The sequence below is a fragment of the Pongo pygmaeus genome, chromosome 16 (assembly GCF_028885625.2).
Source record: "Pongo pygmaeus isolate AG05252 chromosome 16, NHGRI_mPonPyg2-v2.0_pri, whole genome shotgun sequence".
Taxonomy (NCBI): domain Eukaryota; kingdom Metazoa; phylum Chordata; class Mammalia; order Primates; family Hominidae; genus Pongo; species Pongo pygmaeus.
In genome coordinates this window covers 98,734,406-98,754,759 of record NC_072389.2, presented here as the reverse complement: position 1 = coordinate 98,754,759, position 20,354 = coordinate 98,734,406, and the positions used below count along the sequence as shown (strand labels likewise).

Sequence of the window (20,354 nt, the reverse complement as noted above, 5' to 3'; positions counted from 1 at the left end):
CGCCCCTCAATGCTGGGCCAGATGTGCGCGAGTGAGTCCGGGCTCAAGTTCTCTGGACCCCGCTTCCCATTTCCCATTTCTTTGTTTCTCCCGCACCCCGTCGTGGGTGCGACGCCTGCCCTTGGGGACCCGGAGAGGGGCACCCTGCCCGAGTTGCCGTGAGAAGGAGCCGGGTGGGGAGGGCGCAGGGGCCGGGGGTGCCTCACTCCCTTCCCTTTTTCCGAGAAAGGGGGTGGCTGGGAACGTGCCTCCTAGGGGCTCTGGAAGAGGGGGAGAAGGGGAGGCACGCCCTCGGTGCTGGGGACACTTTCTTCAGCTCCTCGCCCAGCAGTTTGCAAACCTGCCGGGTGCCCAGGGGTGGAGCCAGGGGCGTCCCGAGGTCCCAGCCGAGTTCCCGACAGCCCCCTCCCCAGAGACCTCGTCTCGTTTCCACCCATTTCGCCACGCGGGGACACCCACGGACTCGGCTCAAATGAGCTGGTGTTCCTGTTTGATAACTTTCTGCGTCGCCCCCTGTTTGTTTTTATTGTGTCAGAAAGGGAGAGAATTTCAGAATTAAAGCTGAAAAAGCCCATCTGTTTCCAATGAATCCCCCATAGTTTTTCACAATGTTTTTGGCAGATCGCTGCTTTCAAATTCCTCCGAGCCCGGACCTCTTGTTTTTGTTGGGGGAAGGGAGACCAACTCCACAGAGAAGCATTTGTTCCTTCCCAAACGCTCCAGTTTCTTTACTTTTTTTTTTCCTTTAGGGGGGAGGGGAGGAGACATGCAACTTAAATCCCCGGCCTGTTTTCTTTATGATGTTTCATAAAACTTTATTTCATTTTTGCCATATGCTGCTCACAGCCAGAAAACGCCAGTTAAGCCCTTTATACCCATTTTTTTTCTTGCTAAAAATACAAATAAACACAATGTCACGGGCCAAATGGCCCCCCCCCGGCGCAGGGCGGGATCTCCCAGCCGTTTCCATTGTGTTTGCGGTGTTCAGAGGTGTCTTTTTGAAAAAATTTCAGCTTGTTTCGCACCGCAGCCGGGCGTAGAGCCGCAGCCCCCGCGCACTACTGAGCTTTGCAAGAAAGGACTTGAGTTTAGACTCAGATTGGGTTATTTTGATTTGCTCTTCAGCCAACTGGGTTTCAAGGAACTGGCAAAACTGGGCAGGTCTGGCTCGGCCTGGCTGCGAGTTGGGGCTCCCAATGGGCGGACCACGCAGACAGTGAACAGTAGGTAGCGAGGGATCAGTTTACCCCCTAGTCCCAGCCCTGCTCCTGGCCCCCAGCGCCAGCTCAGACTTGTGCGTCCGGCTTACTCAACCACTGCGCACCCCAGGAGGGTCCCAGAGAGCCGCAACCTGCTCTCCAGACCTAGGTTCCATTGGGAGGCCTGGCCAAGGACAAGATGTCGGGGGAGAGATCTTGGTATCCCCAAAAAGTACTCAGCTTGGAATATCAAAACCTCCACACGGGATCAAACAGCAGGGTGCCCTCTCCCTACCCCCAGTGTATTTAAAAGGCAGTTTCTCCACCTACTTAAGAGTCTGGCTGAACAGCCCAATTTGGTTTCCTCCCAAGAATTCAAAATAAAAATAAAAATCCCCCTATTTGAAAAAAAGTCAACGTTTTAGAAAAGCAGGAGTTTGCAATTTGTGTTCTTGGTTTGGTCTAGATAAAGATCAAGCCCATTGGAAGTTTTATCAGATGGGTTGATAAATGGCTTTTGTCCCTTGGCTGCCGTGGGGGATGTGATCTCAGCTCAAAGCTGAAATTGAGAAGAGGGGCTTAGAGGCCCTTAAAACAACACCTTCCCGCTCTTAAAGCTGCAGCACTTGTTACCTTTTGGGGCTGGAGAGGAAAGGAAGGACTGGCAGAAGTTCCCAGAGGTAGGAGGCTGCATGGCTTGAGTGGTGGTGTTTTTGTTGTTTCTCGATTTATTTCTCCATCCTAAAAACTTTTATTTTAAAGCATCCCGCCATAGGCTGAGGAACACTGGTAGTTTATATAAGTCACAGCCCAAATTCCATCACTTTTGTTGCCAAGAAACCCATTTCTTTTTGGCGTCAAGGCCGGTAACTAAAACCTGGCCGATAGAACTGATAGCTGCTCTCCTGTCATGCCAGCTGGCTAATGTTTCTTCTCATTTGAGGGCTTGACAGCTGCGTTTAGTCAAAATTGCCCACCTTACTGAAAACTGAGCTTCCAGTATCCCAAAACTAAATATACTGGGGGCTCCAAAACTTGTGTGCTCTAGAAATGTGGGGGTCAAAAGACAGTTTCTTAAGTAAGGGATGAAATGGGAAATTTCCACAACAAAGAGAGACTGTCCCATTCTTTGACACATTGACCAGGAGAGGGGCCACTTAGGAATGAAGTTAGAAAACTTGCAGGTCTGATGGAGAGCAAGGTGGCAGATGGAGAAATAAAGAAAGCCCCGGCAAGTGCAAGGCACCCAGACACACTGGGGGCCCCTGTGTGCCTTGGCCTCTCCCGTTGAAGACAGGTGGAAACTGGCCGAGCAACTGCGTGAAAGCCTGGGTTTGTTCTGTGCTAGTCAGCTTGAATGGCTGCCAGGAGTAAGCCTATAGGAGTGCAAATTAAATTGAACATAGTTATGTGGAGAAAGATGCCTTCACCTCAGCTACACTGAGAGCGTTTGTGTGTTTCGAGTGTTTGCATTTAGTTACTCCATGTGGATGGCCAACCTACTGGGTTCCTGACTCAGTGACAACTTTTGGAGCCTTCTAACCAAGCCCCTCAGGCAGACCACAGCCTGGTGAAGAGAAAGGGCCCCTGCACTGTCAAGCGGGCTAGAAGGGTGTCTGTTTAGATGATTCTTTGGGGACAGCACAGGCAGACAGTGTCCACGTCTACCTAGGAAGGGAGGCCAGAAAGGACTCTTAAAAGAGCATTCCACAAATGGCATCCTACTCAAATCGCAGTTAATAGGTGGCTTTTTAAACTTGGAAGCCATTGTGACTTTTTCGAAAAGAGTTCCAAGAGAAATCCATCCAGGCATATGTTTCGGACATGTCACCAGGCTTCCTGTTCACTATGTATGGGTGCTGTACTTCAGCACAGTGGTTCTCAAAGTGTAGTCCCTGGACCAGCAGCATTAGCCTTCCTTGGGAACTGGTTAGAAATGCAAGTTCTAGGCCCACCACAGACCTATAGAAGCAGTTACTCTGGAGGTGGGGCCCTGCAGTCTGTGTTCTAGAGCAGGCCCTCCAGAGAACTCTGATGCGTGCTCAAGTTTGAGGATCGCTGTTCTAAGAACTGTTGCACTCCAGCCTTTCTTTGTTCCTTCTTTCTTCCCCTTATACCTTTAAGCTGCAGCTGTTTTAGAAATGTTAGTCCTCGGTGGGTAACTAAGGTTTCGGGAGACCAAGACCCTCTGCAGTGTCCAGGCACATCTGTGTCGCTATAGAAATGAGACTGTTTCTGTCAGAGCTGCTATTCAAAAATGCATCGGCCGGGTGCAGTGGCTCACGCCTGTAACCCCAGCACTTTGAGAGGCCGAGGTGGGTGGATTGCTTGAGGTCAGGAGTTCGAGACCAGCCTGACCAACATAGCGAAACCCCGTTTCTACTGAAAATACAAAAATTAGCTGGGCGTGGTGGCATGAGCCTATAATCCCAGCTACTCGGGAGGCTGAGGCAGGAGAATCGCCTGAACCCGGGAGGTGGAGGTTGCAGTGAGCTGAGATCACGCCACTGTACTCCAGCCTGGGTGACAGAATGAAACTCCATCTCAAAAAACAAACAAACAAATGCATCAGCAGATCAGCCTGCTTACCACACTATTGCTCTCCCAGTGGGACTTTGTGTCCCAAGGGGAAAGTGTCTTAGTTTGTTCGGGCTGCTGTAACAAAATACCATCAGTGGGTGGCTTATACATGACAGACATTTATTGCTCACAGTTCTGAAGGCTGAAAAGTCCAAGAGTAATAGGTGCTGGCAGATTTGATGTCTGGTTTGTAGATGGTGCCTTACAGCTCTGTCCTCACAGGGCAGAAGTGAGGGCACTCTATGGGGTCCCTTTTATAAGAGCACTAATCCCATTCTTGAAACCTCCACCCTGATGACCTAATCACTTCCCAGATCCCTCCTACTTTTCATACCATCACTTTGGGGTTAGGCTTTAAAAGGTGAATTTGGAGTTGATGTTCAGTGGCAAGAACCAGCCAGCTAGCAACCAGTGTGTGATGGCATCTGCAGAACAGAGCGCTGGCTCCCAGGGAGAGCACACACATAAAATTCTACAGATGGCCAGCCGCTAGGCCCTGAGGGTGAATTGAGGAGAAAGGGAAAGGATCTCTGGTCTTGTGATCTGAAGAAGGGAAAGGTCTTTGCAAGGTTGGAGAAATTGCTAGTAGTCACTCCAGCACTCAGAGGATGGGAGCTGGGGAGAGGTGATCTGTGGGCACAGATAAGGCCACTCTATGAGATGGAGAAGAGGAGGCCTTGGAAGATAAGAGGCTGAAGGTGGGGACCAGTTTACATGTTGGGGGGAGTGTAGTTCCTGCTAGAGATCTTGTCTTTGGTGAAATGTGCGAGGCCTAGAACTGGGCAGAGAACCCCAACTTTAGGTTTTGGTTGAGTAGCAGTTAGGGGCCATGCTGTTTTGCTGCTTGGCAAACATTCAACCAGCCTTAAATTGAAGGCAGTATTTCTTTGAAGGTAGCCAACTTATCCCAGTTCGCCCAGGACTTTCCTAGTTTTAAAACTGGAAGCTATATGTCCTGAGAACTATTCTCAGTCCCTGGCACACCAGGACAGTTAGATAAAACCCCAGTTTTATCCTCTCCTGTCCCCTGGACTCATGCCTAGCCTGTATCTGTTAGGGACTCCCCTGTCCAGATCTGTGAAGTCCTGGGGGTGAAGTGGGCCCCTCCATGTAGTCTAATCACCTGGGGCCGTGGGTCCTTCCTCCTCCTGGTCCTGCCTGTTCCCTCTGTCACCTTGCTGCCATTGCAACACTAGACAGGCTTAGGACCTGCCTTCCTCCCCCGATCCTTGCCATGGTGCCAAATGAATCACTCTGAAACTCCTGCCCAGGAGCTCATGGCTGCTCGTGGCCTGCTTTGGAGCATTAGAAGTGAGGGCCTCTAACTCCCGGCCCCCCACTTTTCCCAAGCTCATTTCCAAGGCTTCCAGCACATCCCCAAGCCCTGGGTCACCCCTTTCCTCTCCACTTGACTCCCCATGTACCACCCCACCACACCCCACCTGGCCGCTCTAAGGCATTGCTCTGGACACTGCCCAGTTTCAGCACTCCAAGCTCAGTGCCTTCTGCAGGGGTCCGGTGCAGACCCCCCCGATGCCGGGGACACCTGTTCCCTTGGTTGCTGACAACTGAGCTACCTCCTGGGCTTGGTGCCTCATGGGCCTTAACGTTTTTGTCCTCTCGTAAAGCACCAGTTCTGTTTATAAAAGCAGGAACCTCATTTCTGTTTCTATATGCCCTTCTTTTCTCCACCCACCCCAAGCACACCCACATAGTCCTGGGAACTACAGGGCCCTTGGGTTTTTGTGTGTGTTTCTGTTTGTTTTGGGTTTTGCTCAATGGGCAAAGACCACAGGATTTTTTTTTTCTTTTTTCCAGATACTCAAGTTTTTTTTCCAAAATAATTTTTTCTGGTTATAAAAACAGTACTCATTTTTAACTCTGAAGGCTGAAAGGGATAAGTAATAAAAATAACCCAAAATCCAACCTCCCACAGACAACCATCACTAATGAACATTTCACAAACATCTTTCAAGATATAATACCTTTATATTCTTCTCTCCAAAGTAGGATCATTTGAAGGAGAGTAATAATTTTTAAAGCTCTTTTGATTCAGTGGCCAGTGTAGCAGGTGTTCTGCTAAATGCCTTAAGGCCATTCCCATGAGGATCATCATTCCCATTACACTGATGAGGAAACACAGGGTCAGAGAGGTTTTCCCGACATTGCACACACAGCCAGTTGCATGGCAGAGCCAAAAGTAGAACCCAGACTCCTGCCCTTTTCCCATGCACAGATTTTGGATAAATATGTCACTAAATTTGCCGTGTAGTGCCAGGCTCAGTGGCTCACACCTGTAATCCCAGCACTTTGGGAGGCCGAGGCGGGTGGATCACTTGAGGTCAGGAGTTTAAGACCAGCCTGGCCAACCTGTCTCTACCAAAAATACAAAAAACTGGGTGGCGGTGGGGGCCAGTACTGGACCTGGCAGGATGAGCGAGGTGGAGGCGGCAGTGGTGGCGACAGCGGTCCCTGCGGCGACGATGCCCGGGGTGGTAGCGGTGGTGGTACCAGTGCCTGCAGGGAAGCCGCAGAAAGCAGGCGGCGGGGCAGGCGGGGCAGGCGGTGGCAGGGGCGGAGCCGCCTCGGCCCCCGCTGCTGGGACCCCCTTGGCGCCTGGTCCCTGCACCCCTGGCAACCCAGCGACGGTGGCCTCGGAAACCCCCGCCCCCCCGCCCCCCGTTCCCCCTGCCCCGGAGTCACGCGAACAAGCCGGTGCTGGCAATCTGAGTCCTGGGCACTGTCAAATGGTTCAACGTCCGGAATGGTTACGGATTCATCCACAGGAATGACACCAAGGAAGATGTCTTTTGTTCACCAGACAGCTATTAAAAGAACCCCAGGAAGTTTCTGCGCAGCGTTGGAGATGGGGAGACTGTGGAATTTGATGTCCTGGAAGGAGAGAAGGGCGCAGAAGCCGCTAATGTAACTGGGCCCGGGGAGGTGCCCGTGGAGGGCAGCCGTTATGCCCCCAACCGACGTAGGTTTCGCTGATTCATCCCCCAGCCTCCCTCAGTTGCCCCACCATCCATGGTGGCAGAGATCCCTTCAGGGGGGACAGAACCTGGCAGAGAAGGGGAGTGGGCCAAAGACTCCGGGCAGCGGCCCAGACGATGGCGCCCCCCACCCTTCTTCTACCGACGGTGGTTTGTGCAAGGCCCTCGGCCGCCCCAACCAGCAGCAGCCTACAGAGGGCACTGACAGGGTAGAGCCCAAAGAGCCCCATTGGAGGGGCACCAACAGCAGGGAGGTGAGCGGGTTCCCCTACCACGATTCTGGCCCAGGCCACCCCAGCCAGCCTACCACGGAAGGTGGGGACGGTGAGACCAAGCCCAGCCAAGGTCCTGCTGATGGTTCCTGGCCTGAGTCCCAGGGCCCACGAAACCACCCCTACTTCCAGCAGAGAGGGCAGCAGGCTCCAGCCCCCAGCAGCTTGCAGCCCCTGAGACCTCAGCCCTTATCAACCGTGGGGACCCCACCACCACCATCCTGGAGTGATTCCAACTCAAAGGACACCCAGAGCTGCCATCTGGTATCTGCCAGTTTTTCCAACTGACCTGTACCCTACCCAGTACCCTGTTCCCCCTTTCCCATAATTCATGGCATCAAAACACCAGCTTTTCACCTTTTCCTTGAGACTCAGGAGGGCCAAAGCAACAGCCTTTTGCTTTTTTTTTTTTTTTTTTCTTCCCTTATCAAGGGTTGAAGGAAGGGAGCCATGCTTACTGTTCAGAGACACCAACCCCCTCCCCTAACTCAGGCTGAGAAGGAACCAGCCAGCTCTCAACCTCCTCCATTGTTTTGCTTTGCCCCCCAAGTTTATTTTTGTTTTCTGCCGGCCCCCAACCTCTGAAGCCATTTTATGGTCTGTCAGGTACCACCTGAGCCTCCAGTAAAAACAAAAACAGGCTTTCCTGTGGTCTTGGAAAAAAAATACAAAAAAATTAGCTGGGCATTGTGGCATGTGCCTGTAATCCCAGCTACTCAGGAGGCTGAGGCAGAAGAATTGCTTGAACCTGGGAGGCGGAGGTTGCAGTGAGCCGAGATCCCACTGCTGCACTCCAGTCTGGGAAACAGAGCAAGACTCCCATCTAAAAAAAAAAAAAAACTTACCATGTGGTATATTGGACTCTGTACTGTGTGGTATAGAAGACTTGAGATGGGGGACAAGAAATAGACTTTGGGGATATGATGAGGATATGCATTTTCCAAGGATCTAGCATTTTTGCCTCCTCCCAAAGGCCCTCTGCCTCTTGCCCACCATGGCATAGCATTCTAAAGAGGACGATGCCACCCACCCATAGGAAGACAAGTTGGCAAAGTTGTCATTGTGCACATTTTCCCAAGTCAGATTTATGTCTGTTGGGTTTTGCTTATATATTCATTTCGTGCACCATTTCACTCCGGCCGGCAGAATACCCGATTACAGTGATGCCTCCGCACCTAGGTCTCCGCAGAAGGAAGCCCAGTTGCTCCCTGTGCTAAGAAATGCCACATGAACACAGACCCACACATGTGTGTGCGCAGGCTGGGCAGGAGCCCGGCTGGCTTGCATTTGCTCTTACCCTGCACGCAGAAGGTGAAGGAGGAAGGCCTGCCTGCCGGCAGCATTGAGGGAGAAAAGCCACTTCAAAGGCATTTAGACCCTCAGGCTAAGCGGAGGAGTCCAGGGTCACTAGAGGCAGCGCCAGCCCTAGACTCAGGAAAAGGGGGTATGCCTCAAAGCTGGAGGACCAAAGTGCTCACCTGCAAACATCGTTTACATCTGGAAAGTTATGTCTGCCTATAATCACCTAGCTTGTGGAAGTCGGAGTAGCTTATCTAACTCTGCCCTGAGACAGGATGGCGCTGGCATGGAATCCTGTGTCCAGCCCTCGCCAGCCTAGGGCCCCTCTTGCCTAGAGAAGCCATCAGCCCCCCCACTGAAGCTGTTTGTGGCCTTGGGCCAGAGGGTGAACACCACAGTCTCACACCATCCTACTTGCCCGTGGTCTGCCTCCACGTGGCCCCAGGAGGAACTGGGGGATGGGAGGGCAGTGTGGAAAGCTGAGGTGTGCCCTTTCCCTTGGCACATGTTGTAGTTTCGTGCAGCCACTTGGTATGAGTGAGGCTGGGGCAGAGCAGCCCCGGCTGGGTGTGACACGGGGAGTACCTCCTGCCTGAGCTCCGTGAGTGGCATTTGGCCACTTTTGCCCATGCTCACGTGGCTGTGAGTTACCCCTCCATGACCCCAGCACCCCAACTGACCCCCACCTCCACAGTCAGCTGAGGTTCTCTGAGAAGCTCCCTCTTTCTCCTGTGGCAGGTTTCTAGAGAAAACCTCCTAGAAAATTTCCAGTGGATTCAAAGGGTGGGAGCCACATTGGAGTCACAGGTTCCTTGGGACATTCTTGGGCTAGACTCAGGGAGGAATGCCTTTTAGAAAAGGTGACACATTCTGGCTGCTTGTAGGTTAAAGGTAGGGTCTGCCGCACCTGGTGAAAAATGCCGCACTCACCTGGGTGTGTTCCTTTCGGTGTCTGATGCCAAACACCTGGATGTTTACACCAGGATGACAGAGTGAAATTCCTGCAGGAGTGACACAAACAGGCAGCCTCAGGCATCTCAACTCAAAGAGACTCCCGAATACTGCTCTGGCCAGAGTTTGCCACATATGGGTGGTAGGTCCGTCTGTTGCTGTCCCCGGTGAGATCCAGCACTGAGGCACAAAGGACAGGAGAGGGTGGAGAGGGGTGGCAGCGTGAGTCTCACTGGGTGTGAGCTGGCCAGCCCCCTGGCTCAGTGCTCCCTCCTCCACCTCCTTTGAACGGGGGACATGCCATGTTGCTAAGAAGTGCATCTCAGCATCTGCTGCTCAGGCTAGTTGGACAGTGAGGAAGGGGACATGGGAGGTCTGAGGCTTCAAGGCTAGTGTCTCCACAGGCGCTGGCAGTGATTTCTTTTTTAAGCTGCTCTCCCTCCCTTCCCTCCGCCTGCCTCCATCCTAATTGAAGCCATCGCCTCTTCAGTTACACTGCTTCCTAAAATAGTGTTCTGATCACGCCCTGGGTGCTCACTGAAAATGCTTCAGGGGCTCCCTGCCATCTATTGGAAAAAGGCAGAAATCCTTAGGCTGGTGTGCTAGGGTCCAATCAGAAAAGCAAAACCCACCCGGAATGTTTCCGCAGAGGGAACTTTGTGTAGGGCATTGGAAGACTGAAGAGACCGCTGGGACAGAGAGTGGCAGAAGCAGCTTCCAGCCCTGCAGCCAGAGGGACAGAGAAGGAAGGCAAGCTTGGAGGAGGGCCCGGGACTCTGATGGGGAAGAAGGGCCGTTGCTGGTAAGTGGTAGGAGAAACAGCCTTGGGGATGGCAGGTAAACCTGTCTCCTGCTTCCCACCTTCCCTTCTCCATCTAGTGTCCCCTTGTGGGGAAATTTAACAGGGAACCCAGTGATGAAAGAGATGGGGTTTGCAGAATCCCTGCACCACAGAGCAAAGTGGTTTGAAGCTGAGCGACATTTGCTTCCTAATGGGCACAGGTGGCACTCTAGGCTTCCGCGTCTGGCCCCAAACTCCTGGCTACGCTCTGACCAGCCAGCATGTCGCCTCCTGCCAAGCTCAGTTGTTCTGGAGGTCCCTGTCGTCAGATCTTTGGCCTGCATCACCTGTCAAATTCAGGACCTCGTTGAAATGCTACTTCCCTGATACCTTCTCCTACTTCCATTCTTAAACCTTTGTTGCTGTTGTTAAGATGAAACATGTTTGCTTTGTATTCTAGAAGTTTATGTGATTGACCATACCTGAGTGCAGAGATTAACTGGGGTTTGTTCCAGAAACAGCATTAATCACAGTGCCCAGCACATAGAAGGGTCCAGAACTCGGAGCAAGTAATTGAACTCAGGCAGTTCCCACGCAGGCCACAGAGCTGGACAAAAACAGCTTGACCCTGGGGCTTGCACTCAAAATGAGCCTTACCCCTTTAAGAGAGGGCAGGTCTTTTCCCTCTCCGGCTCACCCCACCCCTCCTACACAGTAACTGAAACCTGATCTAATCCCTTTGCACGCGGGTAATTTATTGGTCTGTTGAGCTTTTCTTGGTGGCAAATTGCATTGTCTTTATTCCTGGGTTCAGGCTCTGCAGCGGCTCACTGCATTCCTAGGACTCCTTTCTCAGGGTCGATCCTTCACACCCCCTTGTGCACTGCAAAGTAAGTCTTATTGGGATTCTTTGTTATGCAAACAGGGTGGTAATAATCAGGCTATTATTCTGAAAGATTGGGCTTGATTAACAGTTCAAAGGAGGTCTCTGAAAGCAGCTAGTGCCTCATTGGTGCATAAATATTTTCATCCTGCCAGCGTTGGTGCAGCTGGTGCTCCAAGCGCCCTGCCCTATCTTTCTGATTCTCAGAGGTGCTAGGTTGCTATTGAAAGGAAGAGAACTAAGTCAGATGTGCTGTGTGGCTGTGATTTTTCTTTCTCTCCACCTTATCTCAGTCCGTGAGGAAGGCAGTCTGGAGCCCCCCTCCCCAAAAGAGTGAAATGTCACCTACATATGTTTATGTGGGTTGTGGGGCAAGTGTCACCTACATACGTTTATGTGGGTTGTGGGGTGTAGGGCACAGGGTCCTGGATGGGAGGTTTAAAAAAGCATCACATCTCTGATAGGGGCCAGGCGTGGTGGCTCACGCCGGTAATCCCAGCACTTTGGGAGGCCGAGGCAGGTGGATCACCTGAGCTCAGGAGTTCGAGACCGAGCCTAGGCAACATGGAAACCCCATCTCTACTGAAGTATAAAAATTAGCCGGGCATGCTGGCGGGTGCCTGTAATCCCAGCTACTCGGGAGGCTGAGGCAGGAGAATTGCTTGAACCTGGGAGGTGGAGGTTGCAGTGAGCCAAGGTCGCGCCACTGCACTCCAGCCTGGGCGACAGAGCAACTCTATGTCAAAAAATAAGTAAATCTCCTGATAGGCTTTGGGTATGGAGTATGGACGCCAGGACGAAGATGGGGGTCCCCAACCCTCAGGAGACTGACGTGCAAGTGGGGAAAAGGCCGCTCAGCGGCCACCTCCTAGAGGAATCTGAGCTGTGCAAGGGCAGATGGGTGACACTGACAGTCCAGTGACAGCCAAAGAGAGGAGCAGCTGGAGAGACCAAGAAGGTGGTGCAGGGAAGCTGAGGGGCCATCCTCGACAATCACAAAGCCGCCCTACTTCAGCCTTTCCTATGTGACTCTAGACAAGGGCCAGGGGAAGTCCCTGGGATGCAGCAGTGCATCCACAGCCGGAGCTGTCCAGAGCAGGAGGGGCCAGCCCTGCCCCGGCAGGAGTGCTGCAGGGAGATTTCCTGCTGCGTAAACCGGTGACCTCTGACATCCCCAGGCTCCCAGGTTCTAAAATTCCATGGTGTGCCTTGAAAAGTGACCATTGTTTTTGGTCACAAAGTGATTGTTAGGGCTCTTTGATAAATTGGATTGCACGGAGAAGCCGTGAGCTCTGGCCTGGATTGCTCAAGTCAGGAGCAAATGGGTCAGATGGTTGCCAGGGGTCCCAAGCTGAACACCAAGGGCCCACCCCGCCCCCATGGGGTCTGGGAGCCACTCTGTCTTCTAGGCATTGCCTGGGCATCACCCCTTGAACCGAGTTCCTCACCCCGTGGGGCTCCGGGACAAGTTTAGGAGCTTTCTGTTGTTGGATCTGGACAGGGCCAGACCACTGTCTTTGCACGCTTCTGGATTCTCCTATTTGCACCACTATAGCTAATCCTGAAAATTCAAGGCCTCAAGAGACCTAGGTCAAAACAAGACATGCAGTGCACGTAATACCACATAATATGCTTGTAAGGGGCATAAAGCTCTGTGTCTGTGTCTCTGAGGTCGAACCCCAGGTTGCAAGGCTTAACAAGGGGCCGGAGGGTGGCCCCTGCCTAAGGACACACTCAGTGGCTGGGGTAGAAATGGAAGCTCAGGAAACTTCTTAGGTTTTTCAGTCCCCTGGTTCTGTGTGTAGTGGCTGTCCTGGATCCATCAAGAGGCACCTCCAGCGCTAGAAGGGGCAACTTTCTGGACTGCAGTACTGGGCAGGTGTGCTCAGCTCACACCCTGCGGGGCAGCTGGCTCTATGTTCAACGTGGCTTGCTCTGAAAAGCAGCTTTCCTCTTCCGCTTGCAGGAGTTGCTGTAAGATCTGTTTTTCAGCTCAAACTTTCCTTCCTTCTTTCCATGGACATTCGCATCAGAAAAGTCTAAGGTTTATTGCCTGGAATTGGGGTCTTTTTATAAAGATACAGCGCATAAAAATCGGCCTCTCTGAGACCTCTTTGGCAGGTGCCGCCACAGCTATTGCTTTTGATGCTGGGCCAGCTTTCATTCAGGTCCCTGGCCTCTGGTGGGGCTGCAGTTGGTGATTTAGTGCCGTGGAGGGCAGGTCAGGGCCCCTCACTCCAGTCGCTGCCCGTGGGGACTGCCCAGCCCCTCGCATGGGAAACGAGGCCACACACACACATTTCTGGGACCCATCGTTCCCAGAGAGCTTCCTTTCCACACGGAGAGATGGCAGAGGGGAGCACGCACCCTTTATTCTGGTCCCAGCTGGTCACTGTCAGTGGCCTTTTCCAAGTCATTCCCTTGAGCTTTGGAAGAGAGGAAGCCTTGTAAACTCTTAGGAAGATCTGCAGAGCTGGATCCAAGTTCCCTGAGAGTTTGGGGCACCTGGGAAACCCAAGAAGTCGGGATGGGTCGGTTGGCAGCAGCCGCTGCTCCCGGTGGGCTCCGCACAGGCCTTTGTGGAGGGAGAGCCCAGAATTGATTAAGCTTCTGGTTACTGCCCTGAGACCAGATGGGTCTACGGCTGCATAGGAGAACCCGCATCATGCTTTTGGGCCTTGGGGGAGCTGGGTCAGTCTCAGCTGGTGTCCTGAGGAGGGACTTGTGGCAAAAGCGTTTTGAAAAGCATAGAAACAGCTCCAAGCCTGCCCATCTCAGCCCCAGCCCTTCCACTTGTGTGACCCAGGCCCGCTCGAGCCCGAAGCCTCCGTGTTTGCATCTGCAAAATGACGATAAAAATTCCTGCCCCCTAATCAGGGCAGTAGCGAGGATCCAACAGGAAAGCAATGTGTCACCTGCACAGGCCCCGGGAGCGCAGGGTATTTTATTGTCACGATCACGTTTTGTTTTCTGAGGTGAGGCCCAGCCCATGTACCTACCCCACCTGAGTGCACAGTCCTGAGTGCACAGCCTCTTCCCCAGTGAGGCCCCCAAGACAAGAACTCTTGTCTTTGTTCATCTTTGTGGCCCCTCAGCACCTTCGCGTTGCCTGGTCTGGAGTGTGTGGAAATCCGAGAGGTGTGAAGGAAGAGGAGAATGCAGCTTGGGGGCTGAGGGCTGTGGTTTGCACCTTGCCCCCTTCGGGGTACCTGGGGGTGGAGTGGGTGGGGAGCTATTTAATGCTTCTAGGCCTCAGTTTCCCTGTCTGTGGAATGAGGATAACAAGTCAGTCCTGGGTCTGTATTAAGGGCTAAAGGAGACACATGTACAATGTCTCGCCCACAGTAAATGCTCGATACACATTAGCTGTTAGTTAAGCTCAGCCTCTCCCACAAATTGTGATTAAACAAAACAAAGTTAACACAGAACTGGCTGTCACAGAGCTTCCTTCCCGAGTCTTCCGGCTTTGCTCACATCAGTGCCTGCAGTCCCTTTAACACCCCTCTGGTGAAGTGCCCGTGCTTCCCTGTAGCTCAGAAAGGTCGGTGAATTTGCCCAGTCACATAGCTCTGGAGTGGCGGCGCTGGAGTTGATCTCGATGTTCTGCCCCACCACAGTAAGGTCCACTGCTGCGGTGAGACCCTCCCCCTGGGCGCTGCCCCATGAGAACGTCTCACCTGTTGCCTGTCGACCCTGAATTCTCTCCAGTTCTCGCTGGGTGGGGAAATTGCAAGTATCCTTATTTTTCTTTCTCATATAGAATCTAAGGTCTTTTCATTTACTCATTAACAAGGCAAGGACAGAGGCAAACTTGTTGAAATTGTCCTTCAGGACCCAGAGTTTCTGACTGCATCTTCTCCCAGAAAATGTCTCAGCAGAAGAGGCATTTTAGAATGCCGTGAAAACTTGGGGAAGGAAGGGGTTGTGACAGGCAGGAAACCAAGTGCTCTCTGTCAGGAGCAAGGACGTAGAGACTGGACCACACAGGCTGTGGGGTACAGAGGTCTCCCAGCAGAGATATGAGAGCTCGATGTGCCACCCCCCAATCTCTCCTCTGAAGAGCCAAGGGGATCATCCCAGGCCTGGGCAATCCCTGGGCGAAAACACGTCCTTGTTGGGAAATGGGAAAATGGGGTAGGTGAAGTTAAGTTAATCTGGTCCTTTGGTCTCTGGCCAAACAAATGTCTCCACTGATACTGGCAGCTTCTGCAGAGGTGACTTGGGAGGGTGCAGGAAGGAGAGGAGGGAGGCGGCCGGTTTTCCCTCTATGACTGTCTCTTTAGCTTGGCCACCATAAGAAAATACCCCAGCCTAGGAGGCTTAAACAACAGACGTTTATTTTCTCAGCGTTCTGGAGGTGGGAAGTCCTAGATCCGGTACCAGCATGGTCCAGTTCCAGAGAGAGGGCCCTCCTCCTGGCTCTCAGACTGGATTTCCCATTATATCCTCACATGGCAGGAGGAGGGAGAGGGGGCCGGGACAAGAGACAATGCTTAGCATTCTCCAAGTGTCTTTATTTTAAGGGCACCAACCCCGTCGTGGGGGCTCCACTCTTATGACCTCATCTAAACCTAATTACCTCCCAAATGTCATCCCATAAGGGGTTAGAACTTCAACACATTTAGGGGGACAAAGTTTAGTCTATAGCGCTCTCCCTGGGCATGAGTGAGGCAGTGGGGTGAAGCCACTCAGTGCCCATGGGAAGTGAGGCCCCCTGGACAGTCATGACCGTTGACTGATCCTGGACAGTCAGTGGATTGAAGGAGCTGCCAGGAGTTGGGGGACCTGGATCCTGGTGGAATCCACTGCGCCCTGAGAGTGAGTGCCAGCAGGGCCTACCCCGGGGAAGGAGGGAAGAGGAGAGATGCCACATCTGCTGGAGCTTCACCAGGGAGGGGCAGGCTCCCTGCAGTGCCCCTCCCATCCCCTAAGTCCGTGACTTCTAACCTCTGACCTCCCAGGGCTGCAAGCATTGTCCCCTACTGTGGCCTTTGTGGGAGACCCTGTTTGTTGGATGCCCCTGAGGCTCCAGGCACACCGTGCATACATCTCCTCATATCCTCAACGACCCATTAAGGTGGACACAGTCTCTACTTGACAGTTAAGGAAACAGGCTGAGTCAAGTTCCCCAAACTACTGGTAGGGAACAGAGCGGGACTTTGAACCAGACACCTCCCTTCAGGGCTTGTGCTGGCCCTCAGCCCACCCAGAGCTGGGGCTGGCAGAACTTGGAGGGAATAGTGGGGCACGGAGCTCACCCCACCACCAGGGTCCTGAAGCCTACAGAGGAGTGGGGGAGACGGGGACCCTGGTTCCTGGGTGCAACCGTTCCAGAGTGTGACCTCTGCCACCATCTTTGAGTGGCAGGCAGACAGCTACGCCTGCTGGGTGAGGGGTGGTCTTGTTCTTAGAGTGGGTGGGCTCTGGGAGGAGGAGAGGAGCAGGAGAAGGTGCCCACATGGAACGGAGAAGTGAAAGGGCCTTGTCTCAGGCGCTTCTTAGCCGCTCTGCATCAGGGCTAAGGTGGCCGCATCCCTGCTCTTTGCTCCTGGGGGGCTGTCTGCCTCTTGCCACCCCTTTGCCTGCAGCCCCCCTCTCTGAACCTTTGCCACCAGCCCCCTCCCCATCCTGGGGAAATGTTGCCTTCACACACTCCAGGCTGGCCGGGCTCCATCAGGCTCTAGCTTGGCTCCTGTGACTGTTGAAAAGAAAGTGAACCAACTCTGAAGCCTCACTACTCAAAGTGGGCCAGAGACCAGCAGCATGGGCCTCTCCTGGGAACTTAGTAGAATTTCAGAACCCCTGGCCCACTGGGGCCTGCCGAGCTGGGTCCCAGGCCACCCAGTACAGCCTCATCTGGGGCTACCAGATCCCACTCCACGGCCCTGGAGCCTGTGAGGGACCCCTTTCTGGGGTACCTGGGTGGGATTTCTGTCATGAACTCCCCACATACGCCAGAGTTCTGTAGCTGTGGTGCTGCTCTGAGAACAGTTTTGAAGGCTGTGGAGGTAGCAGATCCCGATCACGAAGCCAGTCCGCTTAAAATTCAGGAGCCTGCGGAGTTGCCCATTTGGCGGGTAGAGCCACACCTGGGCACCAGTCCGACCCTGCCGTCGAGCCCCTGCTTACCCTGGGAGGTGACCCCTTGGAACTTGTCTGCTGGAGGCAAGGCAGGGAGAGAGCGTGTGTGGACCACAGGCCTCCTGCTCCTGGGAGCACAGTGTCATAAGATGGGTCTTGGAGGAGAGGCTGGAGCCCACCCGTGGGGGAGGGAATCAGGAGTGTGCTAATGAGGTGTGTGATGACATGTGGCTGCCGGGGGCGTGAGCTCGCAAGTCCAATGGGCTGGATTCATGTCCTGCTCTGGCTCCTTCCTCGAAGTGAGACTTGGGCAAGAAGTCAGCCCAGCAGAGCCCGGCTTTCCCCTGAGAGCTGGGGATGGCAGTCGCACTGGGAAGATGCAATGAGGAGAGGCCTGTACCGCCTGCAGCACCGGACCTGGGACAGAGCCAGCCAGCTGGGACTTCACGGTCCCTGCTCTCCTAGGTTCTACCAGATTCGGTCCTGGTGGAGAGTCAGAGTCCAGCACAGCTCCTGCTTGTGTTGCACTGGGGCCTGCTGTAAAGGGACAGGCAGTGTCCTTTTTCTACTTTGGTCACAGTAAGCGCCAGAGGTGAACCAGAGCTCGAGCGTGGCCATCGATTAACAGGAGACCAGTGTTCCTTCCCGTTGATTTTCTCTGATGCCCACATCTGCATGATTCTGAGGAGGCAGAATGTCAGGTCAGCACACCCGGCTCCTGGAATTAATGAGGCTGCCGGGACAGGCATTGTGTGCAGGCCACCGCACCAGTCAGTTCCTGTGCGCTGGGTCCCTCCAAACACTTGTTCTGCGTAGCACTCCCTCCCCATACACACCCCCACCCCACTCACCTCCTGTACTGGCTTTATCAGGGGGTGGCAGGGAAGCTACCACGCCAACATTTCAAAGTCTACAGGTAGGTTGGGCCCTTGCACATCTTGTACAGGTTAAGGAGACGTGAAGACAGCAGGGCAAGAGAATCTTCTCGTTGCCTTGGGAGGGAGACCTGTCCTCAGGAGCACACCTGTGTGAGAGGAAGACTACATGGGGGGATCTCACCAGTGCTCCCCACATATCTGCCATAGCATCCCTTTATGGTGGTGTATTAGTCTGTTCTCACACTGCTGATAAAGACATACCCAAGACTGGGTAATTTATAAAGGAGAGAGGTTTAATAGACTCACAGTTCCACATGGCCGGGGAGGCCTCACAATCATGGCAGAAGGCAAAGGAGAAGCAAAGGTACATCTTAAAACATGGCAGCAGGCAAGAGAGCATGTGCAGGGGAACTCCCATTTATAAAACCAGCAGATCTCATGAGACTTATTCACTACCACCAGAACAGTATGGGGGAAATGGCCTCCTGATTCAGTTATCACCACCTGGCCCAACCCTTGACACGTGGAGATTATTACAGTTCAAGGTGAGATTTGGGTGGGGACACAGCCAAACCATATCAAGCGGGCACCACCTGACTGTCATTTCCCTAACCTGACCCTTTAAGTGGGCATACTTCTTCAATGTAAAGCTAATAAAATGGAAAATCTGTAGCTCTTCCATCAATTTTTTTTTTTTTTTTTTTTGAGATGGAGTCTTGCTGTATCTCCCAGACTGGAGTACAGTGGCACCATCTCAGGTCACTGCAACCTCTGCCTCCCGGGTTCAAGCAATTCTCGTGCCACAGCCTCCCAAGTAGCTGGGATTACAGGTGCGCACCCCCACGCCCGGCTAATTTTTGTATTTTTGGTAGAGAAAGGGTTTCATCATGTTGGCCGGGCTGCTTTTGAACGCCAGACCTCGCATGATCTGCCTGCCTCGGCCTCCCGAAAAGTGCTGGGATGACAGGCGTGAGCCACCATACCCAGCAATTTTTTTCTCTTAATGCACATTTAAATAAAGATATGACTTCTCAAATTAAACGACAAAGTGTTCACTTAGGTATCACCTGAAATTACCTTGTTACTGGCAGTATGGCAAACACAGGTCACGTGAAGGGGGGAGCCCAAATTTCAGATGAGCACTGACTCCCCCGTGCTCAGGTCTGTGATCTGGGAAGGTGACTTGTGCTCCAGTAGGATGGTGCCCACCCACCTGCAGAGGCAGGAGAGATCCCCCAGGTCCAGAGCTGCACAACGCAGGCTGGGTTCACACAAGGCTGCTGGGATAGGTAGGCACTCGTGCTCGCGTTAGCCTGCCCTCAAATGTGTCTGGTCTTGGTTTTATGTGCAACTCAATTTTATAGGTAAAACCAGCACCGGAGAAACAAACTGACTTTTCCAAGGTCACAAGCCAAGTTAGTGGCCCAGACAAGAGTGCTGAGGCTCCCTTTCCCCGCTGGAGACCACCCCGGCCAGCACTGGGCTGTGACCCCAGAGGCTGGACCTCCCAGCTGGTCTGGCCCCTTTCTCCCGGAATCCGTGTAGGAACTTCTGTCCTGTAGCAGGTCTGTGTGCCTGGCCACTTGTGGTCACTATGGGCTGTGCAGAGGAAGGCCAGAAAAGGGCAGGTTCTATGTGTTGAGAAGATTAGGTGTGTTAAAGCCATAGTTCTGGGGCATGGTCATTTTGGCTAATTGTCACTAAAGGCTCAAAGCTTGTGAGGGATCCAAGGTTACTACTCTCAGTTGCTTCTCAGCTTGCTTCTCTGAGCAGGACAGAGAAGGATGGGGCTACGGTCAGCATAAGGGAAGCCAGCTCCTCTATGGCTAGGGCTAATAGAGCAGTCATACCAGGCAACATTCACTGAGTTTTGGCTATGAATGCTGGGGCCAGACTAAGTCCTTTATACGTGATAAATCACTTCACACTCATCATCCCATCTTCCGATGAGTATAACAAGGCACAGAGATGGAAGGTCATTTGTATAAGGTCATACAATGCCAGGACTGGGGACACATATTTAATAGTGGGGCTAATTCCCTGCCAGATTCCTGTTGCTTTAGCCAAAATTCTTGGGGATGGCCACGAAAGTGTATATAGATGTCAAAGACCCCGGGGTGGCCTGTCAGCTCCCAAAGTCCTACTGCCCCCAAACAGTGACCACTCCCTAGCAGGCTGGCGCCGTGGGAGGGTCCCCACTAGCCCTTTCAGCCTGCTGGTGTGCTTGCCTGTCCACTTGGGGTCGCTATAGGCTGGGTGGAAGGACCCCTTTCCTACCACCTGCAGGAAATTTGTCACCATCTGTGTGTGGCGTGGGTGGCTCTGCCCTAGATGAGGTGCCCTCATGCAATGTGTGGCTGCTCCCCTGGCCCACGGATGGTAGCAGAAGCGGGGGTTGCCAGGCTGCACCCCCGACAGTGTGTTCGTTCCTTTC

General features: G+C 53.1%; 1 protein-coding gene and 1 pseudogene across 1 annotated transcript in view; both read left to right on the top strand.

Moving 5' to 3' along the window:
* RGMA (repulsive guidance molecule BMP co-receptor a) overlaps positions 1–20,354 on the top strand; it is a 45,597-nt gene that overhangs the window by 16,202 nt on the left and 9,041 nt on the right. The window lies entirely within an intron of this gene.
* Positions 177–20,343, top strand: LOC134738339 (Y-box-binding protein 2-like; annotated as a pseudogene).